This window comes from Cimex lectularius, unplaced genomic scaffold (assembly GCF_000648675.2).
Source record: "Cimex lectularius strain Harlan isolate CLEC.00 unplaced genomic scaffold, Clec_2.1 scaffold24, whole genome shotgun sequence".
Lineage (NCBI taxonomy): Eukaryota > Metazoa > Arthropoda > Insecta > Hemiptera > Cimicidae > Cimex > Cimex lectularius.
In genome coordinates this window covers 2,574,009-2,592,391 of record NW_019392666.1, presented here as the reverse complement: position 1 = coordinate 2,592,391, position 18,383 = coordinate 2,574,009, and the positions used below count along the sequence as shown (strand labels likewise).

The 18,383-nt window shown below is 35.5% G+C and overlaps 1 protein-coding gene, 1 long non-coding RNA gene and 1 other non-coding gene across 5 annotated transcripts in view; 2 read left to right on the top strand and 1 right to left on the bottom strand.

Annotated features, from left to right (window-relative positions):
• The window catches only part of LOC106674422 (rho GTPase-activating protein 20-like), a 424,732-nt gene that overhangs the window by 268,870 nt on the left and 137,479 nt on the right, over window positions 1-18,383 (top strand). The window lies entirely within an intron of this gene.
• Window positions 11,705-18,383, top strand: part of LOC106674423 — a 19,825-nt gene continuing 13,146 nt past the window's right edge. Inside the window, exons 1-3 of one of the 2 annotated variants that reach the window (XR_001341516.2) lie at window positions 11,705-11,867; window positions 11,931-12,128; window positions 12,207-12,448. This is a non-coding gene — a long non-coding RNA (uncharacterized LOC106674423). The remainder of the gene's footprint in view (window positions 11,868-11,930; window positions 12,129-12,206; window positions 12,449-18,383) is intronic. The other variant, XR_001341515.2, reaches the window with a different exon arrangement.
• Window positions 15,105-15,177, bottom strand: Trnad-auc. The gene has a single exon. It is a non-coding gene; the product is annotated as a tRNA-Asp (tRNA).

Genomic DNA, 18,383 nt, shown 5'->3' with positions numbered 1-18,383 from the left:
AATTCGGTCACATTGGCAAGGACGTGTTATTCCCAACATTATTCTGATGGAAAATAAAAAAAATTAAAAAAATTACCCTGCAAATGACTGGGAAATTGAAAACACAAAACATCTATTATAAGCTAATGTTTGTCCATGTTATATTAATAAAAATATTATCGAAATTATAAGTTTATTACAAGTATTGCTGAATTTTTCTTACACATATTAATTGTAAACTAAATTCAAAATGATTATTTTTTGCATACTTCAACTTGGATAATACTCAAAGAGTGAAGAGTTTAATTTTAATGAAATCATAATTCTCCATGATTACTTTCAACGACAAGGTTCAATTCTTGTAGTTCTAGTGCCCAAATTCAACACAATTATTAAATCTTTAACTATTTTTCAAAACTTTGTTGTTGTTAATTGTTAAGAATGTACATTATGTGTGGTGATTAGTGACCGTTAATCGATAATTATTCAGAAATCGTGAGATGCGGTCTGGTGTGATGTAGGTTTCAGAAAAACATTTTCTTTATCGTGCCAACGTTTCGATCTTTATTGAGATCATCTTCAGGGCCTGGGATTTACAAACATTGTTTATATTTAACAAATACATTTAGGATGTAGAAAAGTGAATTTATACAATGCAAAATATACTCTCAACACGACACGCAAGAATGGCACAACACAGAAGACGAACACTTTGAGTGAGTAGAAATACATTGATTGAATATAAAAAAATATATTTTGCATTGTATAAATTCACTTTTCCACATCCTAAATTTTTTTATGTGTTTTTTTTTCATAAATGAATAAAATTACGAATGAAAATGAATTTTTGCTTCTCTACCAAAGCTAAATTTGCTTAAGATAATTGCGCGTCTTAATCACCTTATTTAATTTCTTTCCTTTATGTTACAGGTAAGCTCAACAATTGTTCTTCCTAATCGCTGCAGGTCAGTTGCATCCAAAAAGCTGTGGGCTAATTATTAACAATAATTTTAGTTAATTAATCTTTTCATGTAAGGTTTTGGTTGAAATGAAAAAGTTAGTGACACGAGCGGGATTCGAACCCACGACCTTCGGCTCAATATGGCGCTGCTCTACCTCTTGAGCTATCGTGACTTCTATCCGCTCGGACACCAACTCTCCATCTCAACCTACAACCTTTCGAATTTTCTCTCCTTTTTGCCATTTTTCAAAGCAGCGGCGTATTTAGCCGAAGGTCGTGGGTTCGAATCCCGCTCGTGCCACTAGCTTTTTCATCTCAACCACTTTACATAAAGATTAATTAATTGAAAGAAGTAAGACCATTAAATATAATGGATTTAATAATTTTATTGATTTTTTCCAACTGAACCTTCAAGAAAAGAGGTCAATTTTTATATGGAATCTTAACTGAATGGAGTGACTAGAAACAATCATCGATCAGAATTTTGAATTATAATAATCAAATTTGCAAATTATTTTTAAAAATCAGTGTCTTACTAGTCCTTTGAATTCCCCAAATAAAGTTTCACGATTACTATGACATCTAATATAATAATCTGTTCATTGTTGCTTTGTATATTAATACAAATATAACGGATAAAGTTTCTAATTGTAGGTCGTTTTTCGTTTATTTACTAGTTATTTTAAGAATGATGTCGATCCCCAAATATGGTTCGAGCTGGAAATAGTTTTTAGCAAAGTGGGACAAAATAAAATCAAGCTTAGCAATTATTTGTTTGACCCGGATTTTTTAAAAGAAGACGTGCGGTTCTTTTACGATCCCATCAGTGCGATGTTCCATAGTTAAGCTCTGGCCATAGATTATTGCGTAAATGGATGCCTACGCAGGGAGTGGCCGTTACATAACGACTGCTTAGTTATCCTACTTGGTAAGGCCTCCGTTTGTGAAAGCATACTTAAAACACTGTTAATTGTTCTTATTCCGCCTGTTTTGTGCCCAGAGAGGAAAATGATCGTGGTATTTTTCGCCAAAGTGACATCACGGAGCGAACAGGTGTACTCACGACTTAGGCGGCCTCCTCGCCACGATTATTGTCACTTCCTTGTTCTCGCCTAAGAAACAAACGTAGCCCGAAGGCGAATTATTCCCGGAAGACGGACGACGAGCAAATTCTCCAGCGCTGGAATACAAATTAATTGCCCGTCTCTTTTTATACTTGCGTGGTGATGTAGGATGTACACTCTGTACATGGAGCAACTTGTACCAAAAACTTCATTGAATATCTTGTTTTAAACATTATTTTAACATATGTACATACTCGTTCTACTGAGGACAGGTTGATAATGATTAATCTCTGTGCATAAAAAAAAGAAAATATAATTTGAAAGGAGTTTCTTTTTCACGTCATTTTTCACAAAATTTGCTATTCCAAACATTATAAAAATTTTAGTTACTGGATGAAACATTATTAGTAAATTAATGTAAGGTCTTGGTTGAGAGAAAAAAGTCGAGCGGGATTCGAACCCACGACCTTCGTCTAAACACGCCGCTGCTTTGAAAAATGGCAAAAAGGAGAGAAAATTCGAGGTTGTAGGTTGAGATGGAGAGTTGTTGTCCGAGAGGATCGAAGTCACGATAGCTCAAGTAGTAGAGCAGCGGTGTATCTAACCGAAGATCGTGGGTTCGAATCCAGCTCGTGACACTGACTTTTTTATCTCAACTAAAAACCTTAATTAATTGAAAGATTTTAATTGATCAAGCGGACCACGAAAACTAGTGAACTATTTGTAAAGGCTAGGATTTTGTAGATAAGCTCCTTTTACTTCCAAACTATTCCATTTGGTCAATTTCTTGGCAGTACGTTTCGGTTCGTTTGTTTATCCGCTTGGTAGAAAGGGTGACGTTCACTGATGAATGGATGACCTCAACCACCGACTATCAATAGTCTCGACTATTTTTTAAAGTTATCTAAATGAATTATGTTTTTATAGATCACAAGTAATTTTAGTGTGCTTCTTTATCACTTAACGTACTTGGCTCGATATTGTTCTTTTGTGCAATCTCTATAGTTATTTAGAGGTCTTTGTCAAGCTAAAGAATTTTTATCAGATTCCATATGTGACGTCTAATCAGCATCCAACCATTGACCAGATCAATTCATTGTTATACGCATAGCTGGCTAATTTTTAACTATTTCGTTTTTAAGTGCCTGCAAGTTGTCTTCCACAGCTTCCATAAGAAATGCGTAATCGATTGACGTTGAACGTCTTGGTCTTGATCACTATGCTTTTCACAATGATATCTTCAGAAGAAAACTTCCAAAGAAGCATTATTTCATTCGAACTACTTTCGCCATAAACCATTTTCACATTCCGACCATCTTGGGCATGACGTTTTACTAGGTTATAATGAACCATCGGGTTTGCCGAGTTTTTGAAAACCAAGCGGCCTTGAATTCGAACCCGGGACCATTAGCGATGAGTCTCCGTGTTCCTTGACCGTTGCGGCCAGCGACGCCATCGAAACCCGTTTTTTTTTTTTTTTTTTTTTTTTTTTTAAAGGGATGTTTAGGGATGGTTTTTTTTCTTTTTTCTTTTTTAACGAGGATTCGCAACAGCAGAGGTTATATCAACCCTCGGGGTGCCGGTGTATTTGAAAAAAAGCCCATTTGTAAGTATGTCGGGTTCAAAAAACCCATGTTTAAATTGAAACTAAAATTTTATTCACTACTAATAAACTATAAACGTTATTTAAAGAATTAGCAAGTGTGTGTTACCCACAGTAAATATTTTGCTAGTAGTGTTTTTTTTTTTTTTTTTGGAAATTCTTATAAAAACAAAAAGTAATTTCAAGTGTTACAGTGCGATATAAATAAACAAATTTATTCTGCCAAACAATTTCCATTTGATAATTGAGAAAAACAGGATAATTTTAACAGGGGGGAGAACTCCGGGACCCTATTAAATCTTTTAGCAGGGTAGTAGATTTGAACCGCGTGATTTTTAAAACCAAAAATGACAGAGATTGTGGGGAAAAATTATTTGAACATAAAAACCCCACATTCTCAAGAATGTAACTAAGTCCTAAAACATAAAATATAAAAAAAGGATATATAAAATATAACGATCAGTAAGTTCATCTGTAAATAACTATATGTCCGATATAAACAAAATACATTTTTCAGTAAATATATTGATTCGTATTGATAAGTTTGTTTTTCTAGCCGTCTAGCTTGAATTTTTTAGACGCTTTTCCCTCAAATTTTGTTAATAAATGAACTACTCTGATCATTGTCCTGTTGGAGAAATGAACTCACGTTCGTGGGTCGATGAGTAGCGAGTAGGTCCGCAAAATTGGCAGGATATCCTGTTTTTTCAACATACCAGTTCTGAATTATATGGTTTTTCAAGAGAAACTACATTGTTGTAAATTGCTTCCATGTGTTTTTCTTCAAAGTAGGAATTGTCAGGTACTCCAAGCACCTTTTTTTTGTTAATTTGACTGTAGTTAGTTTTTGGAACCCTGTCGCATCTAGAATTATGGAAGATAGACTAGGGAAAGAGAGTGGAACGGGATTTTGAGCCAACCCCGTTTTTAAAATCGTCGGCACCAGGCTGTCTGCTCCTTAATCCTGTCCAGATGTGAGCCGTCGTGAACAGGTGTCAAACGGACCTCTGTTTGATTCTGCCGGGTTTCGTTTTAAAACCGACAGATCGGCGTCTCATGGACGGAAGATCGGACTGGACCGATTAAAAGTAAATAGACGAATTTATATTTCATCGTGTGCGTTCCGGTTCATTAGGAGCAATTTGCCCTGCCGGCCGACCAGTCATTAAACGGGCTAAAAACAAATTGAATAATGAAAAAACCGGAATTCTGATTCTGATCTCCTTGTTTATTTATGCACCACGTTAGACGCTGATGACTTATTAAAACGCATGTTAAAAACAGTCGCCGTCTCAAGATATTAAAGACAAAACGAAACAAAAATATTCCTTAAGATTCTATTTACTTTTATATTTCTTGTTTCCACAAATTTTGTTTTCTATATAATTTTTAATGATCCCTGTCGCAAAAAAGCATGTTAAGCAGTTTTTTTTAAACAGGTTAATCCTCAATAGATGCAGTTGGAATATGTAATGTTACGGTAAAATGAGGGAAAAAACTCCAGCTTCCTTCCCTGGACTCCCACAGCCTTTTAGTACCTTGAAACGAAATTTTACCTACTTTTTGGATTCATATCAAAAGTAGTCGATATGCGGGCTGGAAGATAACCAAAAACTGTATACGGAGTTGATTTCGACCTTTGATATTTTTTTATTATTTTTTGAACCAATATATAGTCTGTACTGAATTAATTAGGAGAACTGCAACGAGCTCTCAGGACTCACTGTTTTAATAAATTTAATTATTTCATCATGAATAATGAAAAATACCTTTCTGTAATCTGTAAAAATACCTAAACTTTTTTTTGCTTTATGTTCTTTGCATATTAGCCAATGACAATGTTATTATGCGTATTCGTTTTGGGGGGAAGGGTATCGTGAAAAAAATGCCAGAGGCAACGATGGGAATCGAACCCACGACCGCGGGGTATACGAGCCGAGAGTCTCTCACGCTAGCCACTCGGCTACCGCTTGTTGTATGGTTTGTGTTAAATTATAAGACGACAGAAGTTAATAAAAAAGGAAATTTAATCATCTCTTTTATTCAAAATGCTATCTTTGTACTCGAAAAGTACTAACAAATAACACGCTTCAATTCGTGCCGACATTCCTAACTTGTATCCTAACGCCTAACAGCCAACAACTTTATAGGATAGGGGATGTATCTACTATGAATGAGAGTATAAGGACAGGTCAGAAATTAAAAAATAAATATATTGGTCCGATTTAATTAATGCGTACTTAACAATAAAAATACGTGCAAACAAAAAACAGCTGTTAAATTCCTGGCTGCCATGTTGGTTGCCTACGCCCTAACGGATAGCAATGTGACTACATTTTCGACCTAACGTCTAACATTGGCTCTGGCCTGTTAGATCGAGCAATGTTAATTAGCCGATTCTTACAAGTCTATGCTATCATTTTTCTCGATCTAACAAGACGTAACAGAGTTAACACAAAGATCGTGAAAACCCCTAGTAAATTCCTTGTTAAATAAAGCCTCTATTAGTATTACTCTTAAAACAACTGAAACTCCATAAAATTAGTATGTAAACATAAAATTTAAAATATATACCAATTGGCTAATTATCAATTAAAGCGGTTTTTCTTATTTTTTCTTAATTTTTGAAGTGTTTTAAGTTGAACATACAATTACCTTTCGATATGTATGATATCAGCCTTCAATATTATAATTTTATATTAAATATCAGGGACACGGCCAATTTGAAAGAAAATAAAAATAACCAGTTCTTGCTTCAAGCTTTCGAGGAAAATATCTCAGTCAGGACTTGAAACAATTATGAATAATTCACAATACGAAACTTAGGGTTTTCAAACACTATGAACTGTTTAAAACCACGAATGAAACCATATATCAATAAACCATATCAAATGACATGCAGTATGTTATACAAAAGTAAATTATATTATTAAATTTTGATAAACAATATTAAAACAAAAGTAAACCAACAAGTTCAATTATATAATCAAATCGATTGTTATTAAAATACTAGCCTTTAATCGAAATGTAATAAATCTTCAATCTAAGTTAAAATAAAAATAATTCCAAGAAGTTTTGTAATGTTGGAAGTTGTATTAGGTAACGCCATTGGAATTTTAGTCCCGCGAACGAAAACAAACTCTTCGCCCAAGAGTTCTGGAATTTATAGGAAGTCCTTGGAAGAAATAACATCACTGGAGCCGGAAGGCGCTCCGGTGTACCTTTAAGTACAGAAGCTCTTAAATTAAGTACAACAGCACGTAAATGTCTAGGTAATAACTAACTCTGACGTCTAGTATCTGCGCTGTTCAATGCCGCTTTACCTTTTAACAATACCAACTAGGATAACATAACAAAACAGTTAAATATGTTGTTTAGTAGTTTATGTTTTACCTGTACAGATCTTTTAAAATTTAAATGTTGGTACCGCTAATGTGTGGTGTTTAGTGACCGTTAGTCAATGATTATTTGGACATTGTGAGATGCGGTCTGGTATGACTTAGGTTTTACAAAAAAAATTTCTTTATCGTGCCAACGTATCGATCTTTATTGAGCCCTTATCGAAACGTGGTAAAGCAGAGGCGAATTTAGCCGAATGTCCTGGGTTCGAATCCCGCACTGACTTTTTTATCTCAACCAATACCTATAAGAAGTTATTCGGTCAATCGGTCCATGAATTCTAAGGATTTATGTTGGTAATGTTCATATTTCTTGTCCGAATTTATACAATTTTATATTTAAAAAAAAAATTTAAATATAAATTTGGTATGATTTTGAACCCGACTTGATAAAAAATGCCTTACTTATGTAGCTGAAAATGTATTCAATAAATAAATAAATTATTATTAATTAGGTGTTTAATCTGATCATTCGGTTATGTCGTGATTTAAGTAATTGAATAGTTTTTATAAATGCCCATGCAAAAACAATCAATCATTCATTTTGAACTGAAAAATACAGAGAAAGGTAGCTCAATGTGTCCCAAGTAATTGGTGGGAGTCATTCCTTGGCTCTATATAGGGAGCGAGTACGAATACCGACCAATATAAAAATTGTGCTCTACCACGGCAGCGTATCTTTGAGTTCCCATTTATGATTTTTGGAGTAAGCAAGGTTGTTTTATTACATATAGTACTGATAATGTTATATGTCTAACGTGTGATGAGTGTGAATGTATTTATTAGAGTGAATGCGTAGTGAAAGGTGGCTGATAATGGCAGTATGTTGAGTTAGCCACATCGACCCTCAATGGGGAGGGAATTAGGATGGAGGAATATCGACTACTCCACCACGAGTGAATGGTATTTAATAAGAAAGAATATATTTAAGAGAGAATGAGAGTGATAATGGGTTTGGACCTAAGAACTGCATGCGTCGAGTGCTGAATTGACCTAACAGTTGGCATCACACGGAGTCGGTTATAAATCCAGTCCAATTTAACTGAAAAATAACGTAAGTACTTAAATTCAGATATTGACGGTTTCTGGAATACAAACATCATAGAAGTGCACTATCATTAAATTAATGAAAACGTTAATAAGGGTCAGTTTATTCCTGTCCGATAATATTTATAGATACAATAAAGCAAACAACTCAAAGTAATTTTTCATTGATTCGATACAAGACTTGAATGGAAGAAAAGTTGTTTTTGACTTCAATTTAACTCGACTTTACATCAAAACTATTGGGGAAGCCCTACACCTGTTCAAAATGACCTGACAAACTAGATTATGTTGTGGCTTAAGCACAACTTTTTGAAATTACCATGAGAATACGAATAATCTTTTCATTTTGTTTATAATTTGAAAACTTTTTAAAATTTTTTCCTGCTTCTTTCATAAGTTTTGTTAATCAAAAATAGCTTTTCCTTAATTCCCTTTCAAATAGAAAACAAATCTAGACGTATTGTTTGATAGTTACCGCAGAACACAGGAATAAATCTGACAAATCTGGACGTGTTTATAAACATCACGTAGAATGTAAAGACTATTTCAATCTAATCTATACGAAGAAGAAACTTGTTAGAAGTAGTGATTAATAAAGTAAAAATAAAAAGGGTGCTGCTTTCGAAAGTATAACAAACCCATTTGCTGTAACGGTTGGTGGAATTAACTGGATATGATAAAATCTCAATGGTTGTCTAAATATAATTTTTTCCCTGATATTTTACTCTAGTAATTAGCAAAGTTTCAAATCAGTGTACTACGCCCTAGTAAAATGGTTAGAAACCCGCTCCGTCATTCAAATTTAAGGTCTGGCAAAAACTTGAAATTATTGGTACCATCATTTCCACCACATTTATCATTCATCTCTTCGTAGCTAAGAAAAATAAATGAATGTGAATGAAATAAAATTCTAAAACGAGCTCGCATTTCAAATTTAAGCTATGTCAATAGCTCATTGCCATGATTGGTACAACCGACCATTAGTGCATTTTTTGTATCAACAATCAGCTCATTTCATTCATCTTCCTTTCTTTGCTGTTGACGCGAATAAATCAATGCCACTGAAATAAAATTCGAAAATGACTTCCAATTTGAGATATGCTCAATAGCTTATTCCCATGGTTGGTACAACAGACCATTAGTGGATTTTTTTAATCAACCATCAGCTTATTTGATTCATTTCATTTTTTGGCTGTTAAGTCAAATAAATCAATGCGAATGAAATAAAATTCGAAAATGACTTCCAATTTGAGATATGCTCAAAAGCTTATTGCCATGATTGGTACAACCGACCATTAGGGCATTTTTTGTATCAACAATCAGCTCATTTCATTCATCTTCCTTTCTTGGCTGTCTGTTCAGTAAAATAAATCAATTGTCACAAAGCAAGCACAGTACAACCATAAGGATCTTTATAAATACTAGTTTATTTTTTTATTAATTTTTAGCCCCTTTTCAATTGTTTATACAATATTTTATGTACAAGTTTCTAGAGCTCTAATAATCCCTAAACAATTGCTTATACTAGTCTGGACTATTCCTTATATACAGGTAATGAGAATTTCTTGAGTATCAGTGATATAAATGTTGGTCAATCAAGTTATAATCAAAGTAGATTTGGATACAAAAATAACAGCAGGTTTCTAAAACTGAAACTGTTTAATTTCAATGTCATTCCTTAAGTTGTTGTCTTGAGATGTTGACGGTCAGGTTTGATAAATATAAACAAAAGTTGGGCCACATCGACGCAATAAGCGATTGGCGTTGTTACGATCACGCAAGTATAAAAGAAATAAATCCAAGAAAACCTAGGAGTAAGAAGAGGTGTGCCCCTGGATTTCCACCACACCCACGAATTACGAATGGCGTTTTTCGCGGCATATCGCATCACGGCACGACGCTAATGAATAGAACAAAGATGCTTGGCGGTCGTCAGATTGTCTGAAGGGAAATGACGCCCTTGAATTCTCTTATGACACGGCGGCAATACGCATTAAATAAAAAGAAGAAGAACCCAAGAATTTATTTACTAGAAATAAAAGGAGGGGGCCATTGAGGAAACCGGCTCGAAATGCGCCTCGCCTACGACGTCAGGTCTGCCGATTCTTTTTGATACAATATCAAAATGAAAACTGACGCATGCCCGCCGACGACAAACGAGGATAAAAGCTTTGCGATATATCGCGACATCCATCTGAAAGTGAGCCGGCTTTCTTGAGACATCCGACGGCGGCGGTGTAAATTGAGTTTTATACTCTTCAGGATTATTTTACACGAAAACCGCTTTAAGGAACCTGAACAGCGATTTTCATAATGAGAGTGGATTTTGTCTCGGTTCACTTTAATTTGCTCACTTTCTTACCGTGGAATGATTACTGTTTTAATGGACAGGACATCATTTATCCTGCGGCTCGAACATGTTTCCTTCAAGAAGATTTTCCAGTTCCTAAAACGTAATAAGAAAACAAATCCAGACCCTATTTTGTTTATTGTCCAATTAAAATAGAATTGCGTGGCGAAATCATGGAATACAAACGTTGTTTTATTTTAACAAATATTGATCCTACATAACTCTTCTAAATAGCCCTGAGTTGATTATTTGAATACCATCTCGCGAGGTCATTTTGTAAGCTATTCTAATTGCTTGCAGATATTTCCTGCAGTTGTTGCAATTAAAACAATTATAAAATTACACCGTCCATCGTTCAAAAATGTAATTAGTACGATAAATAATAACATAACTATATAATAAAGCCAGAGTCTAAAACTTTAGTAAATAGAAGGTAATCGGTAACAAACATTATTATAAGTCTTTTGTATATAATGTTGAAATGAAAAATCTAGTGTCACGAGCGGATTCGAACCCACGACCTTCGGCTTTTTCATTTCAACCAAGACCTTACATATAATTCACTAATTTTGTGGTCCGCTTGATCAATTAATATATTACAATTAATTAAGGTTTTTAGTTGAGATACAAAAAGTCAATGGCACGAGCGGGATTCGAACCCACGACCTTAGGCTAATAAGCCGCTGCTCTAACCACTTGAGCTATCGTGACTTCGATCCGCCCGGACGCCAACTCCCAATCTCAACCTACAACCTATCGAATTTTCTGTCTTTTTGCCATGTTTCAAATATCGTGGGTTCGAATCCCGCTCGTAACGCTAACTTTTTCATCTCAACCAATACCTCAATTGAAATAACTAGTTGGGTCAATTAGACCACTAAACATGGATTAATACTTATTGTTAATCTGAAATCAAAATCAAGTCTAACAAAAATCATTTTTGTAACATATTGTGAATTCGAGAAATAATAGCTGATAAGGTAGGTTCGAACTCATGACCAATCAATTTTTGCAATAATTTGATATTGCCTGTATTGGTTGAATGTTATGTGATCAAACGCTCTTGTGGCCATCAATGCAGATAAATTGTTCCTCATTTGAGCACAATAATAATTTTAAATTAAATGAAAATAAGTGTAGTTATACAATTTTCCAACAAAAGGTCGCGAATGAACTTGACTTTCTTGCTTACACATTCAATGGTCATATCATTAGCGACGTTGATTCGTTCTCAAACCTTGGGGTTATTTTTAGTAAGAAGCGAAATTTTTGTGCCCAGTTTGCAGCTGTTCCAAAAAAAAAAAAAACATTTAAAAACTTGGATTTCATTAAATAGCAAACGATTGATTTTATAGATATATTTGCCATTAAAATCCTCTACCAATCACTTGTTTGCTGTCTTTCCGAGTATGTAAGTCTAATTTGGTCGCCCCGATCAAACGGCGGATCGCTCATGATTGAGAAGGTATGTATATAGCAGGGTATGACAGTAGTGACCTTATACTGAAAACTGAATTTGGTCGAACAGGACTCTTCAGAAAACAGAAGAATTTTGACTTCGGCCTTGCCCTTTTGGAAGATACTGAATAAAAGAATAGATGATGGATTTCCCGCAGATCTTGTCTTCCGTTGGTATTAGGTTCTCCCAGCGTCGACTCTGCTCCTTAGGACGACATTGGACGAATTATTGGTCCGGGATCTTGTCTTTTTCGGATGGTTCGGCGCAGTAAGCAATATTGATATGTCACCGCCTTAGCCACATTAAATTGCCTAAAAATTCCTATATATAAAACCGATTTCTTAGAAATTTTGAAGCTATTTACAATTTGTAACATTGAGAACAATGTGGTAAGTAAAAAAGGACACATCCTACAAAATAACGCCCAGACCAAGGAAGATTGACGAAACCACGAAACGATGTCGGAAGGACAAAACAGCTAGGATAGGCTGACTAGAAAGTCGGGAAACGATTGAACTACAAGTTCATCACCCAGAATACCAAAAAGAGAATTCTCACGGTAGTTGAAGTATAGTAGTATTCAGCAGGTATGTACATCGAATAATTTTACTGAGATGATTTAGTGATAATCCTGCAGTTTATAGGTCGTTTCTAAACATCCAAGTGTGTCAATCCTCCATAATTCTGTCAGACTTGTTTAGACGTTTCCCCAATTTTAGCAGCCAGTTTGTGTTAAATTGAGCATAAGAACTTCATTTCTGTTTATAATACTAGGGGTATTCATGATCTTTGTGTTAATTCTGTTAAGTCGTGTTAGATCTAGAAAAATGATAACGTACACCTGTTAGAATAGGCTAGTTAACAATGCCCGATCTAACAAAGTTGGGCAGGTGTTAGATGTTAAGTCGAATTGATTAACCGTCTAGTCACATTGTTAGCCGTTAGGGCGTAGGTAACAAACATGGTGGCTAAGAATTTAACTGCTGTTTTTTTGTATACATATTTTTATTTTTAAATAAGCATTAATTAAATCACACCAATACATTTCTTTTCTTAACTTTTGACCTGAACCCCTATTCTCATTCATAGTGGATACATCCGATAAAGTTTACTTGTTACTTTTTTTTTTTTTGATTGGGGCTTCTGACATCTAGGTTATTTCAGGCCCAGCTATGTCTATATTCTATTTACCCTTTCAAAGACTACATTCATACAAATAAATACATTCATACACATAAATTCATCCATACAGTACACTCATTCCGTTTGGTCGGTGGAGTACCGATCCTATATTCAAACTAATCTAGATTGGGGTCGATGGAGTACTTTTCTCATCGTTCGAGGGGTGATGATGACGTTATATTTCACCCTCACCCCTCGATATTCACGCTAATAAATACATGCACTCAGACAAAACATATAGACACACAACACATAAATCATACTATATACAATAAAAAAAAAACCAATTTCTCCTAAAAAGCGGAACAGGGGACTCTGAAACTCGCTACCATGCTCGACAACTCTTCTTAAGTCCGGCGGCATGCTTACACGCTCTCTGTATGGAGCCAAGGCATGACACGCCTCTATTATGTGGGACACATCGAGCAACCTTTCACTGCATAAGGGGCCCCTGCGCGGGCTTTGGCCCAAAAGTTTACTAGTTACTGTTAGCCTTTATGATACAACTTAGGTATAATTATGTCTGCACGAATTGAAGCGTGTCATTTGTTATTACTTTTCGAGTGCATAGAAATTTTCTTTGTTTTCTAACTTTTTGCATCTTACAATTTAACACAAAATAAAACCATAACGAACAGCAAGCCTTTAAGGACTGTTATAACTTTATTTTTGGTTCCACCAGTCACCACGCTCAGCATTGCGGAAAAATGGACATTTAACATGCTAAGAAAAAAAAGGGGACTTCTTAATCTTACTGGATATATCTCGACCCGAGTTAACACGAGTTAACATCTAACAAAAATCGTGTATACCCCTACTATTCGAGCTGTATTTTTTGTCGAGAAATCATTACCATAAAATTTTTATCAACGAATATTATTGTATTCAATGTGGTTAGTGTGCAAATATCCAAGCAGTTGAAAGCAGTTCGATTGCTCTCATTATTCTGAGTCGCCTAGTTTCGCTGGTTTGACTAGTCTGAGACTTTATTCCAAGTTGTACAGTCTAAGTAAGTGTTGTGTCGTTTAAAAATGAATTTTGTCTTTTATGAGTATTACTTTATCGGTTTTATATTAAAACTGTTCGGTTCATTTCAGCATGTTTAATAGGAGCAGTCTACTTGTTGGAATTGACTGGTAAGAGAAATATAATGGGGAAAAAATAAAAAAGTGACTCTGGCACCATGCTGTCTGATTTGCCTTTAAATCCGTAGCACGTGAAGGCTAATTGTGCCGGCGAGGTACCCAAGGGACTTTTACACATTGTCGTTTTTCTGTCAAGTTTCACACCTTCACCAATTTTGTGCTTTAGTGACAATTAGATCGACAGGTAAGAGGCTTAAACCTCAAACACGGCCTCGCATCACGCCCCTTACCTAGAAGTCGTTAGAAAGTAAACGTCTTTCACCGGACGATTCCTAATGGGACGAATTTGCGTATATTCATGCGGAAACACGCCTCGAAATACGATTCTATTTGAAAAGTTGACGGCTTGTAAAACAAGGAAGGCCGCCTCGGAATGGCAAACAGAGCGCCTTAAGAAATCTACATTCGGCAGACGTTCGAACGATCGAATTGCTTATTCAAACCGTCAGGCTTTCGACGTCGTAAAACGCGGAGTGAAATTTAGTTCCATAAAAGAAATCCTTGAAGGAGAAACCTTTGAAAAGCTAGATATCACTGGAAAAAAAAGAGAAAAACTAGGCTTGAAAGTTCTTTTTGGACGATTCCCAACGCATAAGTTAAACCTCGAGCTATAGTTTTATTCTAAGCCCTATGACATTATAATTGTATGCTGTTTATAAAAATTATGTTTCAAGCAATGGTTGTGATTTTGCGATCATTCATGCAAAATAAACTTCTTGAATTGTAAATAATTTGGTCACTAGAACATTTGGGTCCGTAAATTTATAACAGGGGTATTCACGATCTTTGTGTTAACCCTGTTTACTCTATTAGGTCTTGTTATATCAATAAAAATGATGACGTAGACTTCGGCTAGTTAACATTGCTCGATCTAACAGGCCTGGGCCAAGGTTTTAAGTTGAGATAAAAAAGTCAGTGTCACGAGTGGGATTCGAACCCACGACCTTCGGCTTGATACGCCGCTACTCTACCACTTGAGCTATCGTGACTCCGATCCCCTCGGGCACTAACTTCCCATCTCAACCGGACCTTTTGAATTTTCCCTCCTTTTTGTCATTTTTCAAAGCAGCGGCGTGTTTAGACGAAGGTCGTGGGTTCGAATCCCGCTCGTGACACTGACTTTTTTATCTCAACTAAAAACCTTAATTGATTTATTAATAATGTTTCATCCAGTAACTAAAATTTTTATAAAGTTTGGAATAACAAATTATAGGAAAAATGACGTGAAAAAGAAACTCCTTTCAAATTATATTTTCTTTTTTTATGCACAGATGTCGTGAAATCTATTTGATTCTCGGCGACAAATGAAATGGCCAAGGAGAGCTCAGTGAAGTATACTTCATTAAGTTCACCATTTTTCGTGGTCCGCTTGACCAATTAATATCATACAATTAATTAAGGTTTTAAGTTGAGATAAAAAAGTCAGTGTCACTATAGCTCAAGTGGTAGAGTAGCAGCGTATCAAGCCGAAGGTCGTGTGTTCGAATCCCCCTCTTGACACTGACTTTTTTATCTCAACTTAAAACCTTAAGTAATTGTATGATATTAATTGGTCAAGCGGACCACGAAAAATAGTGAAGTTAGATGTTAGGTCGAAAATGTAGTCACATTGCTATCCGTTAGGGGTAACCAACATGGCAGCCATGAATTTAACAGCTGTTTTTTGTTTACACGCATTTTTATTCTTAAATACAAATTAATTAAATCAGGCCAATACATTTCTTTTGTTAATTTCTGCCCTGTCCTTATACTCTCATTCATACGTACCCTCTTCTATGAAGTTGTATGCTGTTAGACCTTAGGATACAAGTTAGGTATGTCGGCACGAATTGAAGCGTGTAATTTATTAGTACTTTTCAAGTGCAAAGATATCATTTTGAATGAAAAAATTAATTAATTTTCCTTTTTTATTAGCTTCTGGCATCTTAAAATTTAACACAAAAGAAAATCAAATCAACCAACAAGCCTTCTAGGACTGTTATAGCTTTATTTTTGGTTCTGCCAATCACCACGCGCAGCATTGACGAAAAATTAACGTTTAACATGCTAAGAAAAGAAAGGGGCGTTAACGATCTTACTGGACATTTCTCTTTTCGAGATAACCTCAGTTAACATCTTACAAACATCTTGAATAGTAAATAATTTGGTCGCTCCGAACATTTTGGTCCGCGAACCGATAACATCCTGATACTACCAACTTAGCGAGGATAGGGATAGGGATAAAAGAGGCGCCACAAGGCCTACTGCACCTCGACCTGAATAGACCAATTGTGCTACCCTGTTTTTTATAACTAACAGGCCAGCTTCAGGTTGTTATCAGCTTCCATAGCTTTGCCAGCGGCTCCTTAGTGTAGGATCTTGCTTGCGGGTTTTCTTGTCCTAGGTGCAACCTTTACAGAAACATAGAATGTGTTCTGTGGTTTCCTCCTCTTACCGGTAGTATCTGCACAGTGATTATTCTATCCGTACTCCTATCCGATGTGTAACATAGCGAGGCTAGACGGACCAAAATGAACGGAAACTATCCAACTTCGTACGTTAACTCACCAATCGTAAAACCAAATCGCACAGAATGTAAATGCCTCAAATTAATGAATAATAGATATTTTTTTAATGTATGAAAAAATTTAAAATTTGAATTTCTCTTTTATCATTAGCGTGCAAAAGGATAGAGAATCTAAATAAAATATTAACAATAAAATTTGTCAATCGACCCACGTCAGGTTAGCTAAAAGCGAGATTTCACTTCAATAGAAAGCGAAAACTAATCAGTCGGTTAAAATTTAAAAATAAAAACTTAATAATGTGTCAGAAAAACTATAGTTGTAAAATATAGATAGAAATGATACAATACTAAACCAAACAATAAATTTGGTATATAAATTTTTGAAAGGGACTTTAAGAACATATTCCAAGTCGATTTAGGTTTTTCAAACCCCTACTTTATTTCGGTTTTCACAATAGAAAATTCCAACTTTCGGGAACGTTTGAGAATTTAAACAGTGTCAAATATTTTTGGAAATAATTCAACATTACGGTTAATGTAAAACTAAGATAACTGAAAATAATTGATGGCAGTGCTAATATAACAGTTCATGAAGTTATTGTATTGTCAGTTTTATACATCATTACCAGTTCTCGCTTTTGACAAGGCTGGAAATAAACTGTTCCAGCCCCGAATTAAGGACGAGGCGGTCGTCGGTAAGAAATATGACGGTTCAACGACCTATATCGTTCTCTAAGGCGGTAAAGGTCGCGGCTTAATACTCTTCTTGATAAAATAAGGATCCTTGATGAATGTCAACCCGAGGCCATACCGTTAACCATTAACGGGGGACGAAAAATCGTGCGTCGAACATGGGACCGTGCGTCGGTACAGCTCGTCCGCGCTTTCTCCAATTAGGCGACTTCGAATCGGCCTGGAACAATTAAAAGTAATTAATCGGTCAATTAATCTGCGACAGCATTCGGGTCCTGAAGGGTCAAGTAGCGATGTGCCAGGGCAGTGATTTAACGCCCACCTTCAAATAACGATTACAGCCGGGTGCACACCCTTCAACCGTGGATTATCTCGGATATAAAGCCGAGATTCGGACTCAATAATAATCCACCTCTGTTCGGCGAAGCCGGGCCTCAAGGGAGGGATTATATTTATATTCGGATTGTACGAGTCACGTAGTGGTTATGTCCGTCACGGTGGTTCCCATGACAGGGAAGGATAAAGATAATGACAAGTTACGTGGTTTTGTCTTGGCCGGCCCGTCTGGAGCTACCAGTCGAAATCATTTTAAAATCTGGTCATCTCTTTGAAGAATTTTAAGGATCTAGGGTTTTAAGGTATTCAAGCTTCATTATTCATTTTTATTTCAAAAAGTGGTGCTTAGTAACCTCCAGCTGAATATTTTTCTGATGTTTCTTCAATTAATTTTTCTTATAGATAAATTAATTATATATGTATTTGTTTTTTATATTTCGGCGTATGATCTCGTGTTAACACTAACATATTAAGATTAAAATAAGGAGAGTAGTATATATGTGTTTTATACAGAGAGAGAGAGAGAGAGAGAGAGAGAGAGAGAGAGAAAGAGTGAGAGGGGGTAGAGGTAAATAGATAAATACAGATAGATATATAGATAGGATAGATAAGATAGAACCAGAAGGAGAGAGAGAGAGAGAGAGAGAGAGAGAGAGAGAG